At 38.7% G+C, this 12,260-nt stretch overlaps 1 protein-coding gene across 7 annotated transcripts in view; it reads left to right on the forward strand.

Moving 5' to 3' along the window:
• TSPAN4 (tetraspanin 4) overlaps positions 1 to 12,260 on the forward strand; it is a 355,539-nt gene that overhangs the window by 215,148 nt on the left and 128,131 nt on the right. The gene's annotated exons all lie outside the window — the stretch shown is intronic.

A 12,260-nucleotide genomic window follows, 5' to 3' on the forward strand; every position in this document is an offset into this window, starting at 1 on the left:
GATTAAAATGCCACATCACTTCCAAAGGTACCCTGGGTAACAATTTCAAGGTAAGCCATGACTTCATGAGAATAGAAGGCTTTATAGAACATGGGACTGAACACTGCAAAACTGAAAATTTTAGAGTTTTCTCTGTGATATGAAAATTACAACTTTGGAGTTTAGTCAATGTAGCATCAAGCTTATCGCCTTTAACTACTTATGACAACTAAACAAGGTCAAGAAAGAGGGTTTAACATGCTGTTCATCATCATGCTTCTGGATGTGGTGGAGTCTGGGTAGCTCTTAGGAACTTCTATTTAATGCTGTGCTAGTCTTGTGCTATTAGCAGTGTGGGGAATGGAAAAGATGTGTTGTGGGTTTGGGGAGCTAGCATCTCTCTCTGCTCGTCCATGAGAAATATCTAGTGTTTTCTTCCTCCCTGAAATCAGCACTTGAATGTTTCGTTAGGAATACACCAGCTTGTCGCTAGTGTGCCATTGTTGTAGGTTTGTCTATACCACCTGGGAGAAATTAGTATACGTACGTGGGGCAAGATGGGCAAGCTCTACCTAATGAACACAGAAAAGCACATCTCAATGAGTGATGGTGCCTGGACGGTTCAGAAGAGGAGGAATTAAGTGTCATAGTTTCACTGACATTTCTCTCTGTTATATTCTGCGGTCCAGGGGAACTATCTGATCGTAATTTTTTCGTGGATGTGGTAGTATTTGTTTACATAGATCAGTGTTGATATTAGTCATTAATGTGGCATGAACTTCTGTAGATAACCTGCTGACTTCTGTCTGAGCTCCGTGCCTTGATATGTCCGTATACATTTGATTATCATCTAAATAGCAGTTCTCTAAACTTCACTGGAGGCATTCATGTTTCAGAAAAGTTGAGACTTTTTAAAAGAAAAATAACCATAGGAACAGGGCAAATTACTCTCCTTACACAACTTCAGTTTTGCCTTTGAAATTAAAAAAGGGAATTAGCTGTGATTATAGCTAGGCAAAATTTGAAGTTTCCATCACAGTGGGAATGCCTGCATTTCAATATTTGAGTTCGTTCCAGGCTGGTACTAAAATTGAAATATGACATTTTAACATAGTGGGAATTCCAAAACAGTCCATTTGACTTTTCTTTAATTAAAATCTTTTAACGCTTTTCAGATTGAAAATGCTTAATTTCTGTTATTGTTTGGTTCTGCAGTGTTTCATTTTGAGCCTGTTTAGTATTTAAGCTACATAGAAGATGGGAGTTGCAGTTAAGAAGCATGATGTGTTTTCCATTCTCCCTTTTAGGTTGGCCTGCTTTTCTGGACTACATCTCCAGGGATTTTTCAAAATTATGCAGTTTTTATAATATATCATACAGATCCCTCTGAGGAAGATCTGCGTTGCGTTATAGGAAATGTAATCTTCTGAGCCATTCAGTTCATGTTAGAAAATGTGGGCCCATACATCAATTTACAAAAATCAACATGCTATTATGAACATACAGTTTAGTAATTTCTCAGTTCAAGTTCAAGGTAAAATTTTGGGTTAGTTCACTCTAAAAAAAACCCCTACAAACACCTTTTGGGACAAGGAACTCTGTAATGAGATATTTTACCTGAAATTTCCTTTGATGGTGATAATAATAATATTTTTCAGCAGATCAGTTTTTTGTGGAAAATACTGGGTTTGAGAAGTTGATTATTTGATTAGCAAGCTCTAGTATTCCTAAAATTTTTATTTCTACAAGTTTTGTTCACTGACTGAGTGAACAAAACCAGAGGTCTTTCCTCTGCTGATGATTGTACAAATATACCAGTCAGGCAGTAGGAAATTTTGCTACAGAGTTTCTGTAAGTCTTGTCAGTTTGCCATTCCAAGATTTACAGGTCACTAAGATTCAATAGTGGTTTGTTTTACAGTTGTCAAATCAAGGAGGAAGAAATCTGAAAAACCTGATGAACAGGGTGCAAGGAGAGTGAGGATAGTGCTAAAATTCCATCCCTGAACCGGTCAAGGTTTTCAAGTAATAAGTGCCCAGAGTCAGATTTGTTAGGGAAAAGGCTGGAGATAACAGCTGCCATCTGATTAGGTATCTAGTATTATCTAGTTCATATTAGCCTTGTTAAGCAGCTTATATTAGGTATTAGTGTAGCCAATCCTATGAATGTATCATGGGAAGCATTTAAGGATGTCTTTAAATTTTTTTTAGTTCTTTGCTTCTTTTTTTTTTTTTTTTTTACTTCTTTTGTTTTGTCTGCAAGTTCTCTTTGAACAAGGCACTGGCTGACAGGCACAGAGGATGTTGGATAAAATAATCCTAACAGCTTTTCAGAGTGGCATAAGTAATTGGAATGAGGTTTCCCTTAACTAGCTGCAGTCCAGTATTCTCTGTTTTGAGTTGTGCTGACACCAGTTTTCAGATGAGATTAAAGAGAGCTTTAATTTGAAATGAAATGTGGTTGTCACTGATTGTGTTGGCAGAGGGTTTCCTTCTCATTCAGTTTTTTCTGTCTTCTAAAAGTGTAAGTCTGAGGAATTTCTTTCCATCACCATTATGTCACAGATAGGCTTGTACTTGTACGTAGTTACTTTTTCTGAAGGTTGTCCAAGGTCACTGCTCTCACAAGACAGACAGAAACCTACTGCTTCCCTCTCTGTGCTTTGGGAAGGATGAGGAATGCTTTGCAAGCTTCCGTATGTTAGTATCATAACAGGAAACAATAGTCTGTTAATGCACACTTTGCCATATTGAATTAGCTCATTGCCTCCTGTGGCGTATCAGTGCACCGCCTGTGGCAGCAATGGAGCTGTATCAAGGTGACCCACAACTCCTTTCAGTAATTTATCTAATCAAGTGTGCAGTAATTTACTTAAGGTTGAAAAGGCAGAGGAGTTACTTCATGACCTTTGTATCATACTCCAAAATGTGATTTTTTTTTTACTACCTATTTTATGTGAGGTTCCTTCTTAAAATTCACTATTTGCACCTGTCTTTAACAAATTCTAGCAATTTTGTATTCCATGAACTCCCTCTGTGTTGCCTTAAGAAGTCTGCCTTTGTATTGATTTTTAATTCACTGCCCTTTAGCTTTATTGATGAACCTAAATATTTCAAAAGATAGAAATGCAGATTGTACCACCCAAGCATACATAAACCTTATGGCAGTGCCTGAGACCGCTCTTGTGTCAAATTTATTCAGGTACAATAAACAATTGTAACTCTTGGTGACTACAAAGGCTGGGCCTGGCAGTTACATAAAGTCATCTTAATGCATGGAAATGTGTAGTTCTGAATAAAATCCTTATTTAACTATTTCTTCACCTTGGAATTAGAAAAGTAATAATTTTCCAGACCTCATTAAGATCCCAGATACCATCACTTCTACTAGTCTAATTAATCAGCAAGCTAGTGTATCTGCCTGTGCAAATTTTTGAGGGTCAGTTTATTAAATTAAGGGCAGTTTATGGATGGAATAAACAGTTGGCGTAATGATGAAACATATGTTAGAAATACAGACACCAAAGCAGTGTTTTATACTTCGTGAAATACTTTATACTTAATAGCCTACTTCATAGCTTACACTTACCAAAATCTGTAGTCTAGACACATCTCAAATTGCATCTGGCAGGTGTTCTGTGAGCTCATCCATCGGAGAAGTCCGACACCACCTGCTGCTGGTAGTGCCTCACCCAAGGGCTCAGCGACCACGGCTCCTTCCCGGGCTGCTGAAGTTCAGTTCTCTTTGGAATCTCAAGGGCTTTGGATGTGCCAGTCCCTGTGTGATGGTGTACTCTGTTTAATAAGGAAGGGCTGTTAGAAACTCATTTTTAGTTTAGGGTGCTTGTTGCTTCACTGCGACTTCAAGCCCCTTATTCCTAATAATAATGTTTCAGCTGTACTTAACATTTCTCATTGATCAGGTTATGTCCTTTCTACTTGGCATCTAGTTCCATTGTGAGGTGTTTGGATTTCATGGTAAGTAGGTGAGGAATAAGTGGTGTGTGAACCAGTGTCCCTATGACTGTGTGTTAAGTAATGGGATATGCCATGTATGCACACTTGGGAAAATGTATTCCTCGCAGTGTAAAGGACTAGCACTGTACGTTTATCTACTCTATTTTACCAAGTATGAAAACCTGGTAATGAGACAAAATAATCTAATTTGAATAGAACATATAGTCCCTTACAAGAAATTGTGGGTGCTGTCTAGGTACACTGTAGCATCTGAGTAAAGAAAGAATAGGATCCTGGTAATAGTATATTGTCTTGTGAGGAATCATAGGCACACACTGGAGGGGACAAAGCAAAACTGCACCGGAGATCTGGTGTTCCCTCAGAAGCACAGCTCTTACAAGGTGTTGTTCAGAGTTCTTCAAAAGTACCAAGAGGCTCGTTCCGGTGCAGATCAGCCAGGTTGCCTGGCAGATGAGACACAAGTAAGGTTTTGCCCTCTTAATCTGTTCAACATAATAAAAATGATAGGATACTCTAGACAGAAGTTAGCTGGCAAAGAATAATCACTGCCTAAGCTTTTATAAAGCCATTTTATTTACTTGAAATGTTATAAGAGTGTTATTGTGCCTCTTTAATCTCTCTTTACTCTCCTGTCTAAAGGGGAATGACTATGAACCTGTGTGTAAATACAGATGATGGGGCACTTAAAAACAAGTATTAGGAGAGAGGAGAATATACATCTTGGTTCTGTATTGCTGAAGACAGCCAAGTCACTTGAGGCTTGGGAAGTGTTGTGTTAACCACAGCTCTTGGCCTTTCCATTAGCTTCATTCCCTCCAATGTATTCATATTAAGCGAAAATGGGAAACAAAGTTGGTAAGTGAAAGAATATCTTTATTACAAAGTGCATCTCTGTCTTCTGTTCTTCCCACAACCTTGCCACAGAATTGTCTCATGAAAGCTTTTGCTGTATGATTTTTGAGAGGATGCAGATAGCTGCCATAACCGCAAAGAGCTGTGCGTGCGAGCTGCCCAGAGGCACCAGGCAGTCTCTGACATTGATGTAGCGTGATCCATCCGTTAACACCTTCATTTTCCCTTCAGACACGCTCCCACTGTCCCATTATGGCTGGCTCCAGCAGTTTTTGTTATGCTCAGCATTAGCACCTCATTTCCTCCTGCGCTCTCCACCTCCCTTCAAAGCTTCATAAAATCCATCTTGTGTCTGGTACCTGACAAATATTTCTGGGCACCTTGAAGCACTTTGTTGTGAGAGGGAAGCAAGGCTGAGATGTGGCTGCCTTTGTAAGCCAGCTAAGGGCAGCATTAACTCAATGTAAAACCTGTGAATGTGATATCCCGTCCTCCCTCCTCTTTTCTGTATTCTTCAGTCATTCCTTGTATTTGTCTTACTGCTGATGGTTTTACCTGGCTTATAGAGCCTAAGGCGTAAGCTGAGCTGGGTCGCTGTGCATTCACGGAAGCTAAGCAGCTCCTCTGTAATCTGCTTGGATTTGATTTGTCTCTGACAGTGATGGGGGCCAATATCTTCAGCAGTAGGGAAGCTGTTAGCTGGATGTGACTGTCACTGCTATCATGAAGAGGAACTACTCAGGCTATTTCAAAGTCTGAACATATGTTCCCTTTAGATTTTATGCACTGTCTCTTGCATATGTTTGTGAATTAAAGGATTCCTACGTGTATATGTAGGTAGTGGTTAGGCTAGTAATGAAAGGAGTGTTTACAGGTCTTTAGAAGGCAGAAAAACTTCAACTCAAATTGCACTTACTGCCTCTCTGACTGTATTTGCCTCTTAAGAGGCTTCTCTTTTATACAGTCAGCAGGTGGTTCAGTCTTTGCTGCAGAACTTTCTAGCACTCTTCCTGCACATCTATCTCAGCTTATTCCTTCCCTGCTGTTCCAAAAACCTCTGCACTATTTACTGTAATTACTTATTTTTGTGGTGTTAGTGTCTGGAGATGTGCAGATAGCGTCATCTCAGGCTACAAATGTTAGCAGACATGGGTTTGTAGAATAAGTGTGTGTTTCTACCCAAAGACGCTTCCAAGATGATATGTTTTAAGACTCAATTTATAATATCTTAGCCTATGAAATTGCTTTCTATTTAGTATGTGCTTCCTTCTGCTCTCTGTAAGACCCATCTGTAAGAACAGGAGCAATAAGCATCTCCAGTACTATACAGGTGTAGATAGCAAGTAAAATTCCCATTAGTTGCTTTATCCTCTTGTGCCAGATGCTATTAATAGAGTTAATTTTCTGCTGAGACAAGAAAGTACTCACTGTGCAGAGATGGGACAGGTCTGAAAGCAAAGAGGTGGGAATGGTCATGGAGCCTATGCCTTGTTATTTTAGTTGTGTACTTCCTACATATGGTAGAGGAGGTAGCAGATGAGCAAAGGAATAGAGAGCAGGAAGTGAGCGGGCTGACATAAAGATTAAATGATACAAGCAAATCATACCTAGAGTTTTGCTTGTACCATTAGCATGTTGACTTCTCAGTGTTCAGGGTAGTGACGGACAGCTCATACACTGCTCAGCTCGTGCTCTGGGCTCATTCTGCAGAAATCTCAGCTGTTTTGGAGAAAGTGCACTATTCCATTACTCTTAGGGGACAAGAAAGTCTGCTGCAGAGCCAGCCTGTGGTGAGAGAGACAGTAGCTCTGGCAGACATCTCTCTTTACTGAACTCTGACATGAGGGGAAAGAGGTCTTTTTTTACTCCAGCTACTTTTAATTTGAAAGTACAGTAAACTCTTCAAATCCCATTAACTCTTTGGGTGCAAGCTGGATTGTTATCTATTTTGTTGAACTGTTTTATTATGCAGATTTACATTTTGTGTTTCCAGTTGCAGAGGAAGAAGAGGAATTCTCTGTATACAAAGTGGGGGGTCTGTGTTAAATCTTTGAGTAAGTTGCTGTGTACTGGTACCCTCTGGATTTCATACTGGGGGAAGCTTGAAGGGGTTCTCTGATTTTAAATTAGATCTGAAAATGTGTAAATGCTGCTTAAAGTACGGTAAGACTGGCCATCAGTAGCCTGGATCACTCAAAGTGAGGAGCCTCCAGCAGCCAATTTAAAATAGCAAATCAAAGTATGTTTGGAGATTTGAAATTTTCTATTGTCTGCTGTTATGTATGTCTGGGAAAGAGTAAAACAAGTCCATGGTCAAGAGAAATGGTTTAGTGTAAGGATAAGTGAGAAAATTTTCACCCTTTGGTTATCCTAGTATCTTAGCTATCTTGCATGTGAAACAATGTGGCTTTCTCTTAGGTGGTTGTTATAGATCCAGCCTTGTCAACTAATCTCATGAAAACAAAAAGTGTGCAACTCCTACAGAACATCAGAAACATTTGAACACTTAGTTCCCTTCATCCACTTCAGAAATCTCAGCTGATTGCAAAGGCATTTTACCAATTCTTCTATGCTGTGCTGTAAAGGGTGTTTCAACAATTAATGTCTCTTTGTGGATTTCAATTGGTGATTTTTATTTGTAGAGATTCAGATAGTTGTGCATTTTGTAAACTACATTTGCTCTAAACTGAACTTCAGAATTAGGACAACTTATAGTGGAGCAGATTAGGTGCCTGCCCTTCTATGCATAACCTTTTAAAAAGCAACCAAGCATCCAACCCACCCTCCTAGTGCCACACATGAATTATGAAGAATATATTCTTTCAATTTTTTAATGCTGAAACCCCATTTGTCTTCTGTGTCCTTAACCAGACCTACAGAAAAAGAGATCTAACTTAAGTAATTTACTTTTCAGAATGAGGCATTAGCAATTTACTTGATTAACGACATGTACTAGCTTTTGCTCTGAATTTGAAATTGCACAAAAATAATTTGACCTCTTTTTACAATTAGCTCTGTAGCGACAAAGGAAACCAAGCCAGAAAAATGTGTGCAGGATTTCTGAGAGTGCCAGGGGCTTCAAGGAAGCTTCCTGTTTCTGCCCAAGATAGCTGAAGGGTCTGTTGAGCTGGGCATATTTCTGCTCAGTGGTTGCCTTTCATACTGGGATTTCTTTTAATACTGTAATTGTCTTAGCCATTAAAAAAACAATGCTTAGGTGCTGTTTGAATTTGTCTTCATTCGTTAGGTCTGTGTCAAAGTAATGCCTGAAAGAGCAGTATTTTATCTGTTACTAAGCTCCTATTTCAGCATGCTATTTTGTGCCAGAAACTTCATAATCTATTTAATTGAATACAAACAGAGCAAAAGTATTATTTTAAATTAATTAACAAGAAACTAAAAATAAATGCAGAAGCAAAATACTGCAGGGTGTTCGAGCAGAGCAAGGTTTTGCTCATCAAAGGTTTTCAAGGGTTCAAGTTTGGACCAGCAGTTCAGACCTGCAGTTTGGCTGGTGGGCTGATATGCAATACAAGACTGACAGTATCATGCTGCATTCTGTTGTTTTCCTCAGTTAAGGAATGTGCAGGTCCTGAATTGAAGGAGACTGCTCTAAAAGAAAGTATCTTGATTTTATGGAAACTGAGATCATGAAGACAATTAAGCTATCTCTGTTTTTCAGAGGAAACTTTGCTAGAGGAATTGTACATCAGATCCAGAGAGGAAGATTTATAAGGCCCAGTACTTCTGGCCGGGGAACTAAGAGTTTCCAGATCTTTCTGCCTTTCTTCCTCAAATTCTCACTTACCTGTATGGGCTTTAGGACTACCTCTGATTGTTTCTAATGTGCGTGTTTCCCCCTACATATTTGTTTATATCAGCACATGAGCTCCAACTGAAGTAATTAAATTCATGGGGTTATATTTCATATTCGTTATTCCACATTTAATTGAGGCAGGTCAGGAATTAAGATACTAGAACACCAGTTTTAGAACTTCATTTGGTTTAGTTGCCTTTGAAGGGCTAGAGTACCTTCCAACTTGGAAGTCACATATGTCTTGTGCTCTGCCTCATTTTTCTATATCGGTAAAAGCAAAATTTCTAAGGAAAGCACTGTAAAAGTAGTAGTCAATAAGGGAGGAGTTTTAATGCCAGGTATCTACATATCCCTTGAAACTTCAACTATGGCTGAGGCTTTTTGGGTTGGATTTTTTTGTGTCACTCATTTTAATGACAAAATGTCCTTCCTGTAAAATAAGGAGAATTAAGTGCCTCCACTTGGACAATCAATAGCAAATCACAAATCCCATCAGCAGGAGCACAAGAGGCTGCTGTTGCTCAAATCCCTTTTATTTTCACCTTTAATGAGGTAGAAAGTCGTTCAATTGATATATTGTGCCCTGCCCTTTTCCCAGTAATTAACCTAGACTGCTGGGCCGTGCCTTAATAAATCTGTTCTTTGAAAGGAGGGAGAGAACAGAAGAGGACCAGTGAGTTTGGTTTAGACTTGTCTTACAGGTTTCCTCATTAGTAATTTTAAGGATCCTTCTTTGAACAAGTTTGCTGTCATAGCATAAAACTGACCACAGCACAGTTTTGCTTTTACAAAAATTGCTGTGTAGGCAGGGGCAGAAATTAAGATCTTCTTAATGATACAGTAAAGATCGTTGTCCTGTCTGATGGCAACTGTTTATGGCAAAGAACTGTTGTTTGTCTTCTCTTTAAACTCACATTATACATAGGGGGAGAAAGAGTCACAAGGTGTTTTCCATGCTTGTAGATACCCACATTTCAGGGTGGAGGACTATTTGCAGGAAAGGTAATGTTCGTCTGTACATCTTCAAGCAACTGCCTCACGGGATTGGCAGTGGACATACTGCTTTACTACCTTCCTCCCTATGGCTCAGGTGTCTCTGTGGTTTCAGCTGTAATCTCAAGATCTTTGGATCAAACCATAATTGCCTCAGTTTCCAATTTTTTTTCCTGGTTAATATTGTCCATTGGGTAGCACCAAAAAGCAGAATCTTTCCTGTCCTTGAAGAGCAGGTAATGTTTCTTCTCAGAAATTCGGCCCTTAGTCAACTGTGGGTGTATATCCATAGTAAATGAACTGCTGTAAGACCAAAGGGTTTGGTGTGATGTTTTAGGTGTTGATTCCATTTGAAAATCAAGTCAACTGTATTTGTATACCAGTGCAGAAACTAGAAGAGTGTAACTTAAGCACACTGGGTAAGTGTTTTCAAAACCATGTTTGTAACTGAACCACTTTAATAATTTACATTCCTTTGAATATTATGTACTCTGTTTTGAAGCTCTGTGTTAAAGCATGCTTCTTTGAGCACACAGGGTAGGAACAACATTTAATCCAGCCTCTCTTTTTCAAAGTAAACCATGACTACATTATAAAATATCAGTCAGTAGCTGCATAGATACATTCAAGGGCTGAATTGTCAGTGTGCTTGCAATCATTCATATACATATGTGTAGCCATAAAAGTACTTAAAACTGCAAAGAAGTGCCTTAAGAGTGAATACGTGGTAGAGGAGATTTGCACTTCAAGTCTCTCTAAAAGTTAGTGAATTGATTATTTAATTTTTTCTTAAAAGTGTTGCACAAACAGCAGTTTCAGAATGTGATATTGTTATTGTTTTGCACCTCCTGCTCTTAAAGCTTTCAGCAGCTGCATCTCTCACATTAGCTCTAGGTGTAAAAACTGTAAATGCTTGAGTACATGTGGCTGGCACGCTTGAGGAATTGAGTGCCAGACAGCAGCAGATGAGCTGGAGGTAAGTCAGAAGTAGCCAGTTTTCCCATTTTATAAATACTTGAAGAAAACCACTACGTTTTTGTAGTGTTGGTCATTTTGTAGTTGGGTCATTTCCCGCCCTTTGAATTGGAATGGCACAATTTTTTTGGTGTCATTTCCCTGTCTCAGAATAAAGGCAAACAGAATGCTTTCATTATCTTCATAAAACTGTACATAAATACCAGCATTCTCCATGTCTGTTTATGTGCAAAAAAAAAATTCCCGAAAGAATCATAATAAAACTACAAAGTGCTTTAAAATTAGAAAACACCAGAACTGGAGTAACTTGACATTTTTTTGTGTTAAATGACTTATGGTAAAGATTTAGTACTTACATCCTATAATAGTGGCAGTTCTATCATGTATTAATGAGGAAGCTGCTTCACATTCATCAGTTTTCTACCAATTTGGTTAATGGAGTAACTGAAATATTAGTAGCTTAGGGTTTTTAATGGAAATAGGAGTAAGACACACATTTTTAAATATGCTACAAAGCTATTTACTAACAGTAAGGGTGTTTCTGAAATGCTGCGACTCAAATTTTAGATTCCATTCCAAGCTTTGGAGGTCCAGAGTTTTTCTTAGCATGTATAAATGTTTCCTTTTCTCATCTTCACAAATTTGGATGGTTTTTTGCTTTCCATGCTGACCACCTTCTTGTGGCATTGTTTATATCTTTATGCCTTATCTTTTTTTTCACCCTACCAGAGTCTGATGAGAAAAAAGAAACTGTTTATTTACTTTTGATGCTGGGAGTGAGGAATCTGCATTTGTAGAAAAACATTGGCTGGCCCCTTGCAGCCCAGGCTGCAGCCTGCTCAGGGCAAATGGAGTTTTCAGCAAAGTCAGCTGCAATAAGCTTCAGCATCTTTGCTAAGGAGGACTTGGCTCCGGTTTTTCCAGCGACTCGTGCGTTGTTATTCTTGGACAGCTATTTTCTTGCCAAGTTGCACTTCCACACTGCACATCTAGAGCTTCTTAAAGAAAATTTTTGTTTGTTTGTTTTGGTTTTGAATATGAGCAAAACAATGTATTTTTCTCTAACCTCCTTCTGGGAAATGCCTGAACTGTCAAGACTGAAGTTTTCCAAAACAGCATAGCTAGAGGCATGCTTCTAGTGTGTTAAAGTCTCTGGAATTTGAATAGTTTTTCCTTTGCTGCTAGGAACAGTCCTGTCCTGTGCATGGTAGCCTTTTAAAACTTTTAAACATCAGTTCCTCTGAGCTTGCTGCTGCTGCTGACATTGTCTGTCAGAAGCCAACTTGATAGGGCAGACATAAAGCAAATTTTGTTTAGTTAAAGTTGTTATTCATGTTACTGTGTCCCTTTCTAAACATGTAAAGCTAAATGGCACATTGGGCTTTTACAGAAGTCTGTAATTTTGACCTTAATGGGTTCTTTATTCTCCAAGACATTTATTGTTTGCCTGACAGACCAGAGGTCTTGCAGAGGAAATAAGCAGTCAATCTGAAATCAAAAAGTAGCTTCCTGACCAGAGCATGCAATTCACAGTAAAATCAACAGATGTTATTAAATAAAGAAGCTCTAAGTAAAGGACAGTTATAACTATTCAGGAATAATTTCGTGTTTCCATCATCCTTACCTGTGTTTGTTCTGCTTTCTGTTTTCCCTACTGCACTGTGTTT

This window comes from Corapipo altera, unplaced genomic scaffold (assembly GCF_003945725.1).
Source record: "Corapipo altera isolate COAL_440 unplaced genomic scaffold, ASM394572v1 23b, whole genome shotgun sequence".
Classification (NCBI taxonomy): domain Eukaryota; kingdom Metazoa; phylum Chordata; class Aves; order Passeriformes; family Pipridae; genus Corapipo; species Corapipo altera.